We start from the raw sequence: 19,773 nt of genomic DNA on the forward strand, positions 1-19,773 counted from the left end.
GTCTGGGAGGATCCCGCATGCCACGGAGCGGCTGGGCCCGTGGGCTGTGGCCGCTGAGCCTGCACGTCCGGAGCCTGTGCTCCGCAACGGGAGAGGCCACGGCAGTGAGAGGCCCGAGTACCACCAAAAAAAAAAAAAAAAAAAGTTAAACAATATTATACATAGAGTCCTAAATTCAATTTTAAATCACTTGCTTGAAGGAAGGGTGAAATTGACCAAGGAAATATCATGAAATACTGTGATAGGTTCCCAGGCTGTTCAGTCCATAAGGTTATTACTGGTTGCATTAGTTTGAATATTAGTTTACGTTCCCAAGAACAACGGAGAAACGTAATAGAGGAAAGAGGATGAAGAGCTTCCCCTGGCTTTCAAGCTTTATTCAAGGCTAGCAATAGGTGTCATTTTAAAATTTGTACTACAGATGGAAGTTTTTACTTAATATACTGTTAATTTGTTTATATCACCTGTCATTTTGTTTGTTTGTTTTGTGTTACGTGGGCCTCTCACTGCTGTGGCCTCTCCCGTTACGGACCACAGGCACTGGACGCAAAGGCTCAGCAGCCATGGCTCACGGGCTTAGCTGCTCCAGGGCATGTGGGATCTTCCCGGACCGGGGCACGAACCCGTGTCCCCTGCATCAGCAGGCGGACTCTCAACCACTGTGCCACCAGGGAAGCCCTCACCTGTCATTTTTAAAGGGGCTGTATTTCTAGTGGAAAGCACACAGTATACAGAAGGAACACACCAGTATTTTAAGATATATTTTAAGAGTTATTTTGGACTGTGCTAAACCCCTAAACACAGACAATCCAAAATGGGGAATAACCCAAGTCATTCATATCAAATTTGGAAATACACTCTACAAAGCTTTTGGAGCATAATTTTTGGTATTTAGATGTTCCTTAGAAGAATTATCTTGTGAATATTTATTTCCTGGATGATTAAAAACCTAGCAGCCCAAAGTCTTGGTAATAATTAATTTGAAAATAAAATCACGCAATTAAAAATTTGTACCAGGAATGTAGGCAAAATTTAAAGTAGATAATGGGGCTTCCCTGGTGGCGCAGTGGTTGAGAGTCCGCCTGCCGATACAGGGGACACGGGTTCGTGGCCCTGTTCGGGAAGATCCCACATGCCGCGGAGCGGCTGGGCCCGTGAGCCATGGCCACTGAGCCTGCGCGTCCGGTGCCTGTGCTCCGCAACGGGAGAGGCCCGCGTACCGCAAAAAAATAAATAAATAAAGTAGATAATGAAAGAAATGTCTAAAAGTACCAAAAAAATCATATCAACTTAAAGATATGCAAATACTGAAAAAAGGGGTAGCGTTCAAAACCTAGTATTTTGTCAAATTCTCAGTTGCCCTCACCAAAAAAAAACCCTTAAAAATTTGTGTTTATTTTAAATAAAATTCTTCTCTTGGATAAAAAGAGTGTATAAACTCAAACAGTAACTGTGGGAGGGGCTCACAGTTGGGAAGAGTATTCAATTAATTAATTTGACTATAAATTTCAATAATCACAGAAAGTAATTTATTTTGAAATTTCAACATTAAAGGAGATCATAGTTGGGGTTTTCTGACCTATTAAAAAGGGGCATGGGGCTTCCCTAGTGGCGCAGTGGTTGAGAGTCCGCCTGCCGATGCAGGGGACACGGGTTCGTGCCCCGGTCCGGGAAGATCCCACGTGCCGCCGCGGAGCGGCTGGGCCCGTGAGCCATGGCCGCTGAGCCTGCGCGTCCGGAGCCTGTGCTCCGCAACGGGAGAGGCCACAGCGGTGAGAGGCCCGCGTACCGCAAAAAAAAAAAAAGGGGGGCATGATTTTAAGAAAATTGATATAGTCTCCTATAAAGTTTTCAAATACTGTGCTATTTCATCCATGAAGGCTTCTTAGGATTCCACAATAAGTTCCCTGCCTGTTCTTTCCTGTACTCTGTTTAAAACTCTTGCTGAATCACCTTACTTTCTGCCTTATGTTTCAGTTAATGTAAGAACATGTCCATCTACTGCAGTTGACCAAAAGCCTCTTGAGAGCAGGGACAACACCCTACTCTTCTTGGTATTCTCACAGGAACTTACACCCAGTAGGAACTCAGTAAGTGCTTACTGAACTTAGAACTTACTGTTTTCCTCGCTCTCTCGCGCTCGCTCTCTCGCTCTCGGACACACACACACACAGACTGGAATTTCCCATTTACTCTTTTTTCAACATCCTTGAGGCTCTGGGAAATTTGTCTAATTTCTATATCAGTTGCCCTAATTTGGGAAAAATTGAGAACATTTATTACTTCAAGCAAAAAAGTCAACGCATTAATTTTTACAAAATGCTAATATGCAATCTAGTGGGTGACTAAAAGGTATTATTAACAACTGCAAATAGAAATTCTAAAGATAAAAAACAGCAAACCATCTAGACAAGCTCAACTTTTCACAATATCTGTAAGTTTTAACCACACACTATGAAATGCAGTAGGTACTTAGGAAAAAGGAAATGTTCCATTCCACTTTATATTGTTATGCTGACAGCAAATAAATGCTATGATCAAAGGAAAAGACTTCTCAATAGAGAGATAGCGGCAATTAATTCAAAACTCCTAAGAACTCTTTAAAAGGGTTGAGTCTTCATTTTCTTTCTACTGCTGAGCTACTAATACAGAAGGCCAATTGCCTACCACAAGTGCTTATCACTTACACAGTGGTTGAGGACACTTGCCCTATAGTGCAAAATTATCCAGCCCCTCCAACCCAACGTAGGGGTGTCCCACAGCCCATTGCTATGCCATGCATATTGGCCCCATCATACTGAACACCTAATGAAAATGCAATACTTTTGACTCATTTAAGCTCTATTAAATCCTGCCTACACTTGGTATAAAAACTTATTTTTGAATGGAAAATTCAGGCTTGTAGGAACAGTCAAGAAATTGGCATGATCTCAAGTTTATCTTTCTTTGATCAGGACATAATTCTTGAAACAGTATCCAACCTAAAGGTCAGTTCCACAAATTAGTCTACTTTCTGAGAGTTTCAGTACAACTGGCCAAAACCTGGCTAAGGAAACTTTTCCTTTTATTAAGATCTTAGTAGGTCTTTGTAACACACTGACTGGTATGCTCAGTTACAGCAAAAATAAAAGTAAATTATGCCAGGAAAGAGAGGTGTTCACAAATTATCATGAAAACAAATGATAATTTTGTTTATAATTACTAGTAATCATGACCTAACAAAATTCTTAACCAGCTCCTAATGGCCTTGAACTTTCATTAATGGTTCTAACTTTCAATCTCCTATTTTTAAGAGAAGGACAAGAGAGAATAACATCAAGGTGATTTTCAGGTTTGGGTTTTGTGTGGGGTGAGGGGGAATAGGAGGTAGGATATTTCATCTAGCTTTGTTTTAGATTCAGATTATGTCTGTAGTTGATAAACAATGAGCTCAACAACTCAATCATACAAAACTATTCAGTAAGAAACAAATTTAGCAAAGTTGACTTTTAGGATCTTTAATTTCACAAACTGTCAAATATTTAAGTGTGATCAATATTCTCATATAAAGATTTTCAAATGCAAAGGATAAAACAAAGAGAGTTTCAGAGAGGGGGAATTCTCTTATACATAGTTTAGCAGAGTATACTTTATTACATATTCTATTCCCAGACCAAACAAGATAAAACACATTTTTTCTACAACAATGACTGCAAAGGAATTCAGCATAAATGCTAGGTCTATTCCTATAGCTATTTGAGAGAAAATAGACAGATGGTGAGGAAAAAAATAAGTTCACTTCCATTCAGAGATCTGCCTCGTTTTGTGTAAGCAGACTCCCAAAGAAATGAATACTCTGAGACTTCTAAACAGGACAGTGCCTTCACACTGTCACATTCACACATTCTCCATTATTACCCAGCACTTGTCATAGCCCTTCTGTCTTTGTCCTTCAACTCTCCAAATCAGGATGAGTCACTAGCACCTGCAATTGTGTGGCACATTCCTAAGAAATAAGACACTTTGCAGAGTTAGTTTGCCTGCATTGATTCCTGCTCATTTTACTAAGCTGATCACACCGAGGCCAATGTTCAGAAATAGAAGGGGAATGCACCAACCTTGAATCATAAACAGCTCCCTATGAAGTGAAAGGATAAGGTACTGAGACACTTTAATTCTAATCTTCTACCTTCTTTTCTGCACTTGGTCAATTTAGACACATAGGATGAATGATATACTCAAAAGTTAACCTATTATTATATATAAACACCAATATGCACCTGACTTCCAGTTTGGTACCATATATTGTTCACATTACCTCCCCCCTCAAAAGGAAATAACTCTCAATACACACTAACTCTATTAAACCACAATACCGAGAAATCACCAGGAATATTTCAAACATATAGTCCTAAAAAGACTAAATTTACTAGAAAGAAATTTTTTCCCACTAAGCATTTGAGTTGGAATAATTATTAAAGTTAGAAGACATTTTTTTCCCTGCTTAGAAATTCACTTTTCATTTAATCTGTACTCGCTTTGCTAGAAAACTATAGTCAGGAAACAGTAAATCCCTGGAAAACAAAAATTAACTACAAATACCAAGAGTTTGCTTTCATGGAAAACAACGAAACAATATATGCTCATGGGTCTGTATTTAAGGATTTCAGATTAGCAAAGTGTATATATCCTTGGCAAATTCTATTGGAATCTTCTGTTAAAATATGGTCCCTCAAAACAGTCTTTATTTATAATATCTAATGCCCAAAGTAAACCCAGTGAACACTTTCCCACTTTAAAGTTAAGTAAGTGACCTTTAAGAAATAGTTTAATTCATTATTTTACTCCTCTCATTTATGCAAGGTATAGGAGGCAGATGTCTGATTTTTCTGCCACCAAATATACTCATTAATCCTGTCTTTTTTCAGATCCGTCAGTGAAAAGCAATGCTTGACCCTAAAGCCAAGATGGCTGATAGAGCGAAAAGGCTGGAGAACATTATCCCGGGAAACAAAAGAGAAACAAAAGGGGCAAAAATACAGATCTACAGACCAAGGCGGGTAGAAAAGGGTGACAACTGAACAATATCTCACATGCCTCGCCCAATCAAAAATAAAATTTTTAAAAAAGAGCAAAGTACGTAGGCCTCTGGGTAGAAGTAAAGAACTAAAGGATAAGCAAAACTAGAGCATGACTGTTCTTCAACTTGGAAAACTGGAGAGAGAAGGAGAGGGTCATTTTACCTACCAGTTCTCTGCCCTTCACTTCTGTTTCCTTTCTTCCGACTGTTATTCCTCAGATTCCTTTTTCTCCTTAATTCTTTCTATTGAAAGCTGTTCTTTTTTCTCCCCTCCCTTTCAAGGGTCTTTAGACCATCCCCCTTCGCCCTTTTTCCCCACTGGCTGGGAGGACACAGCAGAGAGACTCCCAACCTGCTGACAGTGACGGATGGCTGTACAGAGGCACACAATGGCAGGCGCAGGCATGTCATCAGCCTTGCAGCTGGCCTTCGAAAGAAAGAACCAAAGCCTAAGTCTGACCTGAGGGAGGCTGATTTAATTAAGGTCATAGCAAAGGGCAGAGCTGCCTGTGGGCTGCATTCTCTGCCGAGTGCCAGGGGAAAAGCTTTAAGATGCTTCTCCAGAAGAAAAATTCAAGAAAGTCATGTTGGTAGAATGTTGAAAGGTGGGGAAAAAAGAAAAGGCAACAGAGATGTGTTTGATAAATAAGTACAGGTCTACCAAAAGTTTATGAGCCAGTGATATACAGACATCAAAATGCAATGACAGTAGGAAACATATACCAAGTATGTTTTGACATGCCTTTCAAACTAAGAAATATTCCAGATGAATAATGAGATGCCCAGACTGAAGTGATCCAGGCTACTCAATCCAACATCAAAGCAAAGTTTCTATTAATGGCAGGTGCAGGATCAAAATCCAAATGTATATACATATATATTTTAACCTACAACACATTGTCCATTTTTCATACAGTATATTTAAGAGAAAAGCCTTACCAAACAGGGAATGCGTTCAGGTTTGGGGATTGCTTATGAGACAAGGATTTTGCCAGATGATTGGGACCCAGTGGTGCAAAAAATATACATGATCTCTACCTTCAAGAAGCGCGTAGCCTAGCGGGCGGGGGGGGGAGCGTCAGACGATGACACAGGTAAACAAGTAATTACAATATATGTTGAGGCAAAGACACTAGGCTGGTGTGTCTAAAGGGGTGATAGCCAGATTTTATTAAATCCCAAACTTACTTACCCAAAGGTATACCATCAGACTACTACTAATACCTTCCTTTGCATGTGTGAACTAAAATCTAGCACTGAACTCTGCCCCTAAAATGACAACACACTGTCCAACAATAACCAATATAGGGAGAAAACAACAAACTCATGATGTCTTTCGTATGCTCCAGAAGGCTGGCTGGCAGGTGTCACCTGCAGATGAGTTCCTGAGTTCCTGGCCAAAATACAAAAAAATCACAGTCCCTGTCCTCCTAGGGCTTGTGAAACCTAGGCCTACCATAGGGACCATATTACACCCCTTCCACAGTCTCCTTGACATTTGTCAAATTCAGGGGTACCAGAGAGTCAAAAGGCAGGACCCCCAGTGAATGAGCAATTACTCAGCACTAGAGCAGAGGCTGGACTTTGCATGGCTGAACAGGGATAGAATACTGCCAGCAGTAGCAGGACAGGTAAACAGGAGCTGAGTAATGAGCTCAAGTGAGGAGGACAAGCACAAACAGGGAGCAAGAAGAAATACTTTAAGGCTAAAGGCAAGTTCAGATGACATGGTAACCAGGCAGCTGGGGAAGGTTATCCATGAACTGAAGGGGGGCCATATGGTAAGGACAGGCACTTGGGCAAGCAGCAACTAATATCCATCAAAAGATGTCATTAATCATGCGGATAAGACGATTTATCTTTCATTTGGCCTTTTCACCTATACCTTCATACACAGTCCACTTGCTACCAAATTGCTAGCTTCTCAACATTACTAGCACTTCATTCTGTCTGAGTATACGGTATTGGATGGTTGGGGAATGGCTATCACCAAGCACCTATTAACAATTAAAGCCATATCTTTTGAATTAATGAAGTATAATATTTTTTAAATCCTCATACAACGTTGACTTTATAGTGGTGGCACTGGTGGTATTAAAAACAATGGTATGTGTGAGGGGTTTTTGTAGCCACAATTTTTTAAAAAATGACTCATTTTTCTCATTTCTTCTGTAATCGGAATCAGGCATTTGTCCTTGTGCTAAATCTTTCCAATCTCTTAAATGTTAATAATGAATTTTCCAACCTCATTGTGTATTAAAAAACAAACAAACAAAAAATCTCACTCATTCTTCAGGGAAGTGAGTCACCATTAGCAGAGACCATTATGATAAGAGAAGGCTTGCAGTCTCCAAGCACAAGCCAGTAATGAGGCAAGAGCCTCCAAATCAATAATAATTTCTCTCTTCGGAGAGACTTGGTCATCAGACATGACATCTAGTTTGTGGTGAATATGCATATGTTTTAAGATACTAACATCAAACTCAGAGTCAATGAAGACAATTCTTTTCTCAGTTGCTCAATATGGATTGTCTTAAACTGCAAACTTTTCAGGCAAAAACAATGTCCCAGTCGCACTTCTATGCAATGTTAAAGTCATTTTTTAAATACATTAAAGCTAAGACCGCCACAAGCTCTCATAGGCAAACTTTTCATAATATAAAATCGCATCGAATGCTGCCAAAGTTTTACTTATTGTCCAAACTAAGATGAAGCCCTGACAAAGTAAATAAAGTGAAAGGTTTATCACTTGTCACCATGTAATGAAAATACCTTGTTACAAGTCTGGTTAGTCTAATAATAACAATTTCAGAGCAGATTTGCCTACTAGATCAAAGGACTGATTCGCTGGGAGATAGCAATTCTGAGTTTTAAGTCATACACATCTTTAAGTCTGTTTCACTTTTTGTAAAGACACATTTTAATAAAGACCCTATGCCTCACACATCTTTGTATCATTCACAGCAACTTGCACAGTGCCTTGTACATCTTGGGAATGTAACAAAATATTTGCTGGGCATGGTTTCTAACAACCAGCATTAAAGGCTTCCCAAAGCAAGTACAGGAAAAACAAAAGAACATGCAAACCTATTTCTAATATGCTTTTATCATATGTTTCACAACACAAATCTGAGTAATGTTTCTTACTCAGAACTTGCTTCTTTTAAAATATGTGCACTTCAACAATATTTTAAATTAGTAGACTATAGAAAATGCAAGTTAACGTTACTTTTACACTTAGTTCCTTATCTGACAAACTTATTACAAGTAGCTTCACCCCATTCTGTGTACCATATCATATCTAGATTCTCCCAAACAAAACAGAAGGTACAGTGTCTACCTTAAACTTGGGCGCAGTGGGTTTCTAAGCCCGAATGCAAATTATTTCACTATTAAAACATTAAAATAACTAAATTGCTAACAAAACCAAAGAGTAACAAATTAGAGTAGATTGGAGAAAAAAAAATGCTGGCTGGAAATAGGGACAAAGGGGTTCTTGTCCCTGCTCAGCCATTAATTTACTACATGACCTTACCTAATTAGTTAGCCTCTCTGGGTCTCAACTTCCTCATTTTAATATTATTTTTGAGGCCCATTCAAACTACATGCTAAGATTCAGCATGTGTAACTGTCCTGCGAACTGATTTATAGTCATACCACCCTTACCCCAAAAGTCACATTTAACATGGCAGTTTTAAATATCTGAGTATGGATTTCTATCAAAGGCAATTTACTAAAATGTCAGATGAGCTTAAGTCCATTTCAGGGGGAGAATTAAGGCAAGTATATTAAAGAAAGTACTGCTTACAGATTCAAGTTTCACCTAGACAGCAGCTGTTGCTATTGAGAGCACAGCCTCTCTTTAATAGTGTAGTTGAAAATTACACCTCTATACAAATGGAGAAAACTATTAAGGGTGATTTTCATGGTCTCAAAAATGTAGATGTATAGTTTTTCTTGTCCTTTCTTTTTCCTTTTCTATATTCATTTTGTTAGGATCAAGACAAAGAGAAGGACTAGCCTGACTTGGGAGGGAGGGAGGAGAGTACGGAAATTACAGTACAGACCCAGACAAGCCCCTCTCAATTGCTGTGCTGTACTAGACAGCCCATCCTTCTAATTAGTGTTCACAACCCAAACGTGATGAAAAGATTTCCTCTGGCTGAGAAGAAGATGCCTGAACAAGTGAGACTCACCATATGACAACAGCTGAAGATTTGCACTCAAGATGGGATTCAGCACACTCAGGAAAGGGCCAATAAAATAGAAATCTGTGACTGAGACCAATTAGACTAAGTTATAAACTGTATCTATTTACAGCTTTTAAAAAGAACATATTTTGAAAGTACCAAAGAGCATGAGCTTGTATGGTACTTTATCATATACACAGCAAATTAAATCAAAGTTAATCCTCAAAGAATTCCATAAAGTTACTTTACAGATGAAGAAACAATATGTGAATAATTTGGGGATCTGCCCAATAAGCAAATGGTTAACAATTGTCAGAGCTTTGTTTTAAACTCAATTCTGACTTCAAGTCCTCCAATCTTTACATTTCAAAATGGTACCTCTAACACCAGTTTTCAGCCCCTACTATTCTGTCTGATTTAGTAAATTTTATTTTTCACTAAATTGCTTCCCCCTCCCATTCCCAATCTGATCCTCCTCTGGGTTCTTAAAGCATTCTATGCATAATTCTCCAAACACTTATTGGGCTTTCTAATTGTTCATTTCCTTTTGTACCTGAATAGACTCATTTCTTCAACAGCAGAGACTGTTTTATCATTCTTTATAGACGGAAGCCACCAGGTTATCTTTGCTCCTTGTTTTTTGTGGGTTTTTTTTTTTTTTTTTGGCCTCGAGGCATGTGGGACCTTAGTTCCCTGACCAGGGATCGAACCTGTGCCCCCAGCACTGGCAGCGAGGAGTCTTAACCACTGGACCCCCAGGGAAGTCCCTATCTTTGCTCCTTGTGACCTCTTGAATTTCAACCAATTCATCCAACTCCCTCTCCCTACCAAAAAGAACACTCCACAAAGAGAGTGGGCAATCAGATTGCTTCCAGAACGCCTGACAGACACACAATAGGTGATTAATAATTGTTAGCTGAAGGGATGGTGGTTGGGTGGATGATGCAATACTCTTAAATATTTTACAGTACTTTACAAGGTACACATTTACATACAGCATCCCATGAGAGTCTAAAACTGTTCATTTGACAATGATAATTTAAATTTTCTCTTTCTGACATGTGGTTCATCATTCTCAATTTCACAAACTTGCCCAGAGGCACATAGCTAGTAAGTAGTAACTTTTCAAATTCAGAAATGGCCCACAAGACTACCTTACTCTCTGCTTTGTTTCCTCTTCATTTCCAAGATAGCTGTTTGAGAACAGGCTTGATTATGTCTATTAGAACATGAATGAGGTGTTGCCCCATTCTGGTTTCCTGTTGTGAAAGTTTCTGGACTTTTGAAAGTTTGAGGGGTTAAACGCCAAATCAAGAAAACAGACTTTATGGGACTTCCCTCATGGCGCAGTGGTTACGAATCTGCCTGTCAATGCAGGGGACACGGGTTCGAGCCCTGGTCCAGGAAGATACCACATGCCGCAGAGCAACTAAGCCCGTGCGCCACAACGACTGAGCCTGAGCTCTAGATCCCACGAGCCACAACTACTGAGCTTGTGTTCTGCAACTACTGAAGCCTGAGCGCCTAGAGCCCATACTCCGCAGCAGGAGAAGCCACCGCAATGAGAAGCCCGCACACCGTAACGAAGAATAGCCCCCACTCTCCGCAACTAGAGAAAGCCCGCGTGCAGCAACCAAGACCCAATGCAGCCAAAATAAATAAATAAATAAACAAACAAACAAAAACCAATAATCCTTTAAAAAAAAAAAGAGACTTTTACTCAATTAGCTGTGACAAAGGAAATCTAAACAAGTACCATGTAAGAATTTACTGATTCAGTTTTCCTGTCCAGTCAGTCCTCACCTTGCTTGCTCATTCACAGACTCTTAAAGGGCAACAGGTGATGACTCAGAATTCACTTCTAACCTTCCTTTTCTGGGCCTGTAAACACATTCAGATAAGACAGCATCACGTGGACTGAACTGAAAACCACAAGACTTCCAGTTACACACACACACACACACACACACACTCACACACACACACACACACACACACAGATCCTGTCGTGCAGGTACACAGAAAATTGAGAGGAGTGGTTTTAATGTAAAGGATAAAGCACAAAAAGGTGCTACCCAATGTTTACTAAGCAGAGTAAGTGCACTATCTTCTGCTTTGCCCAGAAATGCGAACTCAGAAGAACCCTTTGCATCGCTAATCAAAGACACAACCAAAGTATGATGCCCAGACCAATTTTGAAAATACCAAGTTTCCTTCAAGGGTCAAAAAAACATTAATAGCTCCTTTCTAGACAACCAAAGAACCATAAGGCTAAATATTTTAAATGTATTTGTTTTTTATTTTTTTAACTTTTATTGGAGTATAATTGCTTTAAATGCTGTGTTAGTTTCTGCTGTATAACAAAGTGAATCAGCTATATGTATACATATATCCCCATATCCCCTCCCTCTTGCGTCTCCCTCCCAACCTCCCTATCCCACTCCTCTAGGTGGTCACAAAGCACCGAGCTAATCTCCCTGTGCTATGCGGCTGCTTCCCACTAGCTATCTCCTTTACATTTGGTAGTGTATATATGTCAATTCTACTCTCTCACTTCGTCCCAGCTTACCCTTCCCCCTCTCGGTGTCCTCAAGTGCATTCTCTACGTCTGCGTCTTTATTCCTGTCCTGCCCATAGGTTCATCAGAACCTAAATGTATTTGTTTTTAAAACACAGACATTTCCAACAGGTAAGCCTGGCTGCTTTGAGGACTCAGTCCTCACTCAGCTCAGGTGAAACCCCCCTCCATGCCCCTTCCTCTAAATTCTTCTCACTCTGTACTGGGAAGAGCTCACGAAGATAGTATCTGCACACCCTCAACACGTGCAATTATGCAACATCGCATCACAGTCACACTGAAACAAGGGGAGTGAACACAAGCCAGTGAGTGGCTCCTGTGCAGAATGAAAGTTCTTAAAATTATTAAGCACTCTATCCTTAACCCTTACTGCTGATGAAAAGAGACATATATCAAAAAGTCTGTTTTCCTAACCTAATGCGGAGAATTTAAGTGAGCGGCTTCCGCTCCACAGGAAATCTGGGGACACAAATCAACCCTCAGCAGACAGCATCCAGGGACGTCAGAACCTTGGTTTTATTACAAGGGGTGTAGCAACCAGCACTAACCGCAGCACTTAGGGGTCCTCACAGAGCCGGACCCCCTTCCGTTGCCAAGACCTCCCAACTTTGCAGAGGAAAGCTGGAAGTGGGGTCCAGTGCTAAGCCTTTCCCCAGCTTTAAAGAAAGCTGCACGAGTTCTTAAAGAGTCGCCTTACCTTAACTAAAAGAAACTGGGGTGGGAGACAGGGGGGGCACCAACCCAGGGTAATAAAGAGACAAAGATCACCCCAAACGCGTACGCGCGCGCTCACTGAAGCCGAAACTCTGCAATGCACATTCCACCAACCTTTCACTGTAGTCGGCTTCCTGTGGGGTTTATTCCCCCAAGCCAGCCCTCTCCAGAAAGTTTAAGACTGTTCACACTGACTTTCAAAGGTCCATTGTTTGCTTCCCCGTAAAAGCAATGAAAAGAGCGAGGGAGAGAAAGAAATCAAGATGTGGTTCCCAAAGACCCTTTCTTATGGACAGGATTTACTCGGGGGAGTCTTGTTACTCCTAATCCAAAGAGGAGAAAGGCGGCGCGCGGGGGGAGGGCGGGAGGGTGCTGTGGGAGGCGGGAGGATTTTGCCGTTTCAATAGAAATGCCCCAATGCCTGATTGCCAGGAGCCGGGAAGGAGCGGAGGACCATGGTCCGCGTCCTGGCAGTGGCCCCCAGCGGGCAGCAAGGGAGGCAGGGCGGAGGGGGGAGGCTGGTGACCCCGTTGCTTCTTACCTTCCCCTCCCCCGCTTAGCGTCGGCTAATTCAGGTGCCTACACAGCAGTCCAAAGAGACAGAGCCGAGCTCCTGGCGTCCCCGGGTCTGGATCTTCCCTCCATGGCCAGGGAGCCCCTCCAGCCCCAGCCCGCCGCCGCTGCCGCTTTTACGCAACTGGCAGCCGCAGCCTCTGCCTGGAGGTGAAACACTCTCCTCCCGGGAATGACGCGCACTTCCCTCCGCCTCCGCCTCCTCCTCCTCCAGTCCCGAGCCTCACGGGCAAGGGCCTTGGCTTGCTCTCTCCGGAGCAGCTGCTCCGCCGTCTCCGTTCCTTCCCCTCCGGGAGGAAGAGGAGGAGAATCGTGGCCCGGGCGACTCGGGCCGAAGCGTCCGCGCGACAATGAAGTGGGGCGGTCGCGCGGGGCAAAGCGGGGTTCCGGGAGTCCCGCCTGTCCCTGGTCGGCGGGCGCCGCGGCTCGCTTGGGTCGCGCTCAGCCTCCGCCGCCCAGACAAGCAACCCGGCTCTGCGGGGCCGAGGGCTGCTGATTGGGCGTTCGGGCAGGCGAGACGAAGAAGGCGGGAGGAGAGGAGGAGCCTGCGGCCGGAGGAGGCGGTGACCGCGCAGGGCTCCTCCCGCTGTCCCAGCTCAAGGCGAGCTGCGAACGCCGGCGCTCAGCGCCTCTCGCTGCGGCGCCCAGGAACAGCACCTGACCGCCCGGTTGCTGGAGCAGGCCCCCCCAAGCAGCGCCCCACGCTGCGGCACCCATCAACTCCAGGTTGACCCTAACCCAGAGCTCCCATAACCTCCCAGCTGAGCTTGACTCTGCACCTTCATCACTTCCCGGCTGAGCCTGACACTGCGCCCCCCATCACTCCAAGGCTGACCTGGACATTATACCCGTCACCTCCCGGGGGAGCCTGACTTTGCGCCCCAACATCTCACGGCTGAGCTGGACATGCCCCTTCATCGCTCCTGGCTGAGCCAAACTGCGCCCCATCATCCCCAAAGGGACTTCCACAACTCCCAAAATTTTTCTGTGCGTTCGGCCACCGCACCGCGGCTGCCCCCACCTGGCCAATCACTGGCTCTGGTTTCTTAGTCTTTTCGACTCAGGACAGCTCCTCCGGCAGCGTAGAGCGGTCCCAGCATCCCGCTCTCACGCCAGAATAAATATACCTACGTCTCCCCACGCCCCCTGCCCGCGCCACTCTGGAGTGGCTGCCACTTGCAGGAGTGGCGCTGTAGGCCACTCCCCTGCCCACCCCAACTCCGATATACCTCTCTATGGACACCCACACTAGGGCTGGAATAGCCTGGCCGCCACCACAGCTGGAGCTGCTCTCACCGAGGGAAAGCTTGGCTCCCGCTGAGGGCGCGGCCGGGGCTTTTATCACTCAGACCTACGAGGTCCCGGGCTAGTGACAGCAGCAGGACTGCCAAATCCAGGCTGTCGCCATCCGCCACTTAATCCGGAATTGGAAGTGTTCCCGCTAGGGAGCTCTTTCAGGGAATACTGTACAGAGAGATTGTTCAGTTTTCAGGGTTGCTCTTTTCTTTTTTCTCCACCCTTTAAAAAAAAAACTCAGTCATGTACCCATGACACACCCAGCAGGCAGGAAGGGGAATTCCCTATTTGGAGGGTTTTGGTTCAGGACTTTGCTGGAATCAATGTTTCTAAATCTTGGCTGATAAAATTCCTGTGGGGCACTTTGAAAATTTTAGATTCCCAAACCTCGCACCACCTACGGAATTAGAGGTGCTGGGAATATGAAGGTTTGAGAAACAGTGCTTGAGTGCATCCCGGAATTAAATAAAACCTTGGAAAGATGCCTCTAAAATAGCAACATGGTCTAGTGCTGAGACCTTAAAGAAACCACCCAACTCTGGGAGCCACTGTCCCCTCTGAGAGAAGGAGGAATGTTCTTAAAATAAGGCAGATGGTTTTGAACCACAAACTGGGGGGAACAAAGGACTATTTTAGTAATCTAAAGGTGAAATGTCCAGGACCATGCCTTGGAAGGACAGGACAGGAACTGTGTGACCCTGTGTGATAGGCTAAAAAATAGTCCCCCTAAGATATCAAATCTTTATCACTAGAACCTAGAAATGTCCCCTTACAGAGAAACAGGGCCTATGCAGATTAAATTAAGGATCTTGAGTTGAGGAGATTTTCCTGGGTTTTCAGGATGGCTCTAGCTGCAATCACACGTACCCTTATAAAAGGAAGGCAGAGAAAAAAATTTTTTTTAATTTTTAAAAATTTAAAAAAAGGAAGGCAGAGAGGAAAAGGCAATGTGTCCAGGAAGGCAGGGATTGGAGTGATGCAGTCAAGGAATGCCAGCAGCCACCAGAAGCTGGAAGAGGCAAGAAAGGATTCTCCCCTAGAGCCTCCAGAGGGACAGCAGTCCTGCTCACACCTTGATTTCAGACTTCTGGCCTTCAGGAGCCTTAGAGAATAAATTTCTGTTGTCTTAAGCCACCAAGTCTGTGGTAATGTGTTAGAGCAGCCACAGGAAACAAATATACCCTGTGACCTGTGCAGTGCCAACTTTATGTTAAAATGCCCATTTTCTGAAGCTTTATTATGTGCCAGGCACTTTGCTTAGAGTTGGGACATCTCATTTAATCCTCCCAATAATTACTATTCCAATTTTAGAGATGAGGATACTGGGACTCAAAGTTTAAGGAGCCTGCCAAGTTCACACAGCAAGAGCCTATTGGAATAAAGTCAGCCAACAACTCAAACATCAAAAATAACAAAGAAAAGTTCACATAAACTATTTTAATGAAAGTTTTGGGTTTAAAGGGGTCTTACTTCCATAACCTATATCTATTGCCAAAACCAAAGCAAATGGATGTTGCTAGTAGGGGAGACTGTGCATGTGGGAGAAGGGCAGGGGATAGAGGGGAACTCTCTGTGCCTTGTGCTTTTTGTTGTGAACCTAATACAGCTCTAAATAAATTCTATTAATAACAACAATAACAACAAAAAAGTGGGGGGGAGGATTGAATCTTTGTGTAAACTACCTTTGAGAATTTTAAAACTTTTGTTCTTAGATATTTATCTGGAACATGGAAAATCAAAGCTCCTTTAAAAAAAAAAAAGGCGCATGGTTTTGAAACTAACATGAAAGGAAGTTACAAAGGAGACAAAGTGAGAGGTTACAGAATGGAATTGATGTTGTCACCAACTGGGTCCCCGGGGAAGCAGGCTCTGAGACAGAGTGGTGGGATGGTCATTAAGGAATGCCCATGGGGTTGACACTTGTGGAGGGAGGGACAGGAAGCAGGATGGGACAGAAGGAGAAGTGGAACTTCAGTGTAAACCCAACAACAGGCTCAGCTGACCTCCCCTAGAGGCCCTGCAGCTAGCCTGACCCATCAGAGTTTTGGGCCTACATGGCTGGACCTTTATATCGCTTCCTGAATTAGTCATTGGATGTGATACATCCTGGGAAGTAGTACGACCTTGGGAAGGTGACTCAGCAACTGAGGCAGTCCCTGAGAGGGCCAGCTGTCGACAGCACTCAGAGCTGAGCAGCATGCCTCTCTTGAAGGCAGATCTGGCTGGAGAACTCCATGTCACCCACTCACACTGTAGGTGACACCCTCACCGTCACCATTGTGCTGTCTTCTCCATATGAGGAGGGAAAGCCCCAGGCTGGGTGGGATACTCACAGGATATTTTTTGATTCCTGGTGGGGGCAGTGCTCACACTTTTGAGGCAGGATAGCACACTGACTAAGACCTGAGTCCCCTCAGTCAGACTGCCTGGGTTAGAAGTTCACTTGCCATATAACTTTAAACAAGATGTCTCTAAGCCTCAGTTGCTTTATTTAAAAATGGGAATAGGGGCTTCCCTGGTGGCTCAGTGGTTGAGAGTCCGCCTGCCGATGCAGGGGACACGGGTTCGTGCCCCGGTCTGGGAAGATCCCACATGCCGCGGAGCGGCTGGGCCCGTGAGCCATGGCCACTGAGCCTGCGCGTCCGGAGCCTGTGCTCCGCAACGGGAGAGGCCACAACAGTGAGAGGCCCGCGTACCGCAAAAAAAAAAAAAAAAAAAAGAAAGAAAGAAAGGAATAATAATAGTACCTAGCCCACAGAGTCATTATGAGAATTAAATACGGTAATGCTGTAAGGCAGGGGTCCCCAACCCCAGGTACACGGCCTGGTGGGAACCGGGCCGCACAGCAGGAGGTGAGTGGCGGGCGCCGCTCCCGACCCCTCACCTTACCGCGTGAACCATCACCCACGCCACCCCCCACTCCACTCCGCCCCCCCTCCCCTGGAAAAATCACCTTCCATGAAACCGGTCCCTTGTGCCAAAAACGTTGGGGACCGCTGCTCTAAGGGCCTTAGCTGCACACCTCATAAGTGTTCAGCAAATTGCGTTACGGGTGCCTCAGGTCCTCTCTTCTTTAGCCCTCCATAAATTCGCTAAATTGGAAAATATATCAGGTTACACTCACAACCTGGGGATAGGAAACTGAATGCTCTTTGGATCCAGCTTGGAGGTGAAGGCCATGAGATACATACAATGAGCATTACCTAAAGGAAACTAGAATTTTCTTTTTAATGGTGAGAAACAACAGCCAGACTCCAAACATGTCTTATTCTTGCAAACCTCTCTGGTTCTGTATGTGCTTCCCTTTCCCAATCTCTCTGAAATGCCAGTTCTCCCATTCTGTACCTTGACTGGCCCAACACTTTACCACACTTGCCACTGTCCTTTTCATCCCCTGAGCTGTATCAAATGTCACCCTCTCTGTGAACGTTCTAGGGTCACCATTTGGGGCTTCCCCTCAGCTTCAATGGCTCTGCACACACATCTGCTACAACCATTACCACATGGCACTGTGATTATTAAACAGGTCTTACCCCCAGCTATTCCCATCCTGCCCACTCCCTCACAGCTGGTGAATTGGGGACCTGAAGATTCAGAGATTCATTCATTAAAAGTGAACTTCATTCATTTTTAAATCCTCAGGGCCTAGCACTGTTGTTGAGTGACACTGCTTACTGACTGGGTGACAAAGGAGTTCACAGAGCCCTTCGAGAGAGGGCAGAGGACAAAATACCATGATTCGGAAAGAGTTTGTGCACCTCCGTGCTCAGCATTTTAGTGCCTCTGCTTGCTTTGCATTTTCCAGCTCCCCCTTTTAAGACAGAACCTCGCTTGACTATCACCCACTCCTTCCCTTCTGTTTTCCCCCAGGCTGTAGAAAGTAATTCCTATGGTGTTTCATTCTATGAGGGTCTGAACAGATTGTTTTTAAATCATGTTCTTCTATTCATACTTGCTCCCGGTTACATTTGGTGGAGGGTGTGGAAATGATTCTCCAGGTGATTAATGCTTCACTAGGAAGGTGTTGATATGCTGCTTGCCATCCTCACATTAATTAAAAGTCTTAGAGGAACTTTCCCCCCAGTGACCCAGTGCAATAACATTACAATGTTAGTGTGAACTTTCTCTGCTGTGGTACAGCTGAGCATCTACAAAACCATCTTTCCTTTCTTTATGTCCTTCCATCCAGATAACCTAATTCTCACACTTCATCAGCTTGTTATGAGGACTGTACATATTTCCAGTTCAACTCTCTGGATACTTGCTTTAAAGTATGATGTAAGCAATTCTGATATAGCTAAAATTCTGACACAGTCATTTCAGAAAAAGGAAAAAAATTATTTATTTTATTTTAAGCCTCTAAATTCTGTTAATTAAGTAGGAATTCATTGTCTTTTCTTTTTCCTGTTAAATAACTTGATGTTTTACTCTGAAAAAAGTGATATCCCATCCTGATTTCTACCTTCAAATTTTGTACAAAACCCTCTTAAGTTATATACCCTTAGTATTTTTCTGTTTTAAGGACCTTTACAGGCATCTTTATATAAGTTATATGGCTTTGCTGCTGGCACCCAAACCCAAGAACTAGAAGGGACATTTCACCAGTCGTCTTATTTCCCAATTGAGGACACTGTTCCTAATGTTCCTAAGAAGAGAAACGAGTAGCCTGAGGTCACTCAGGTAGAATGAAGTTGCTACTACAAGAGTTGCTACTGTCAGTTTTGATTAAGATTTTCTTATATGATGCCTAAGATATATACAATATTGCCACCACTATCTTATGTTTGCTGTAGGGGGATTGCAAGATATATGTAAACTGAAAAAACACATATGAGAAATGTAGCATCCTTTAATTATATTCACACATACATGTGTACTGATAGATTTTAAAGAGTGAATTTGTATAAGAATTGAGACAGCTGGTTAGGTACATAGATTTTAATTTGAAATAATGCCAGTATCCTGATATCATGCATTATCTGCTGGGTTTTATCCCTTCTTTCCTGTTCCTTCCCTCCAGGCAACCAGCAAAGAAGCATAAACCCACTCTATTTTGAAAGATTAAGAATCCTGTGAACTCTTCAAAGGAGCATAATGTGAAAGATAAAGCAAGATTAGGAGCACCTTATCTGCATAAATTTATAGCTGCCAAATTCCCCAAAGTATATTGCATAAAAGCTCTCTGCATCTTCCATAGTTATTATTAAAGACTAAGTAAACTACAAGAAAAAAAAAATCCCTGTAGTCTCAGGGCTACCTGGATGACAAAAGACCTCTTCGGGAAACTTGAAATCACCAGTGATTTGAAAATCCACAGTTAACAACTTGCCAGAAGTTACTATCAGTCCAGCTCAATTCCACAA

General features: G+C 43.4%; 1 protein-coding gene across 6 annotated transcripts in view; it reads right to left on the reverse strand.

Annotated features, from left to right (window-relative positions):
* The window catches only part of CEMIP2 (cell migration inducing hyaluronidase 2), a 79,086-nt gene extending 65,481 nt beyond the window's left edge, over nucleotides 1-13,605 (reverse strand). Inside the window, exons 1-3 of one of the 6 annotated variants that reach the window (XM_067039576.1) lie at nucleotides 13,083-13,546; nucleotides 11,053-11,130; nucleotides 9,256-9,336 (exon numbers count right to left, since the gene is read on the reverse strand). The gene's annotated coding sequence lies outside the window, so the exon portion shown is untranslated. Of the gene's footprint in view, nucleotides 1-9,255; nucleotides 9,337-11,052; nucleotides 11,131-12,655; nucleotides 12,677-13,082 lie in introns of those variants that run through there. The other 5 variants (XM_067039575.1, XM_067039579.1, XM_059072702.2 and 2 more) reach the window with 5 other exon arrangements.
* Nucleotides 13,606-19,773: the final 6,168 nt, after the last annotated feature.

This window comes from Kogia breviceps, chromosome 8 (assembly GCF_026419965.1).
Source record: "Kogia breviceps isolate mKogBre1 chromosome 8, mKogBre1 haplotype 1, whole genome shotgun sequence".
In the NCBI taxonomy this organism is placed as follows: domain Eukaryota; kingdom Metazoa; phylum Chordata; class Mammalia; order Artiodactyla; family Physeteridae; genus Kogia; species Kogia breviceps.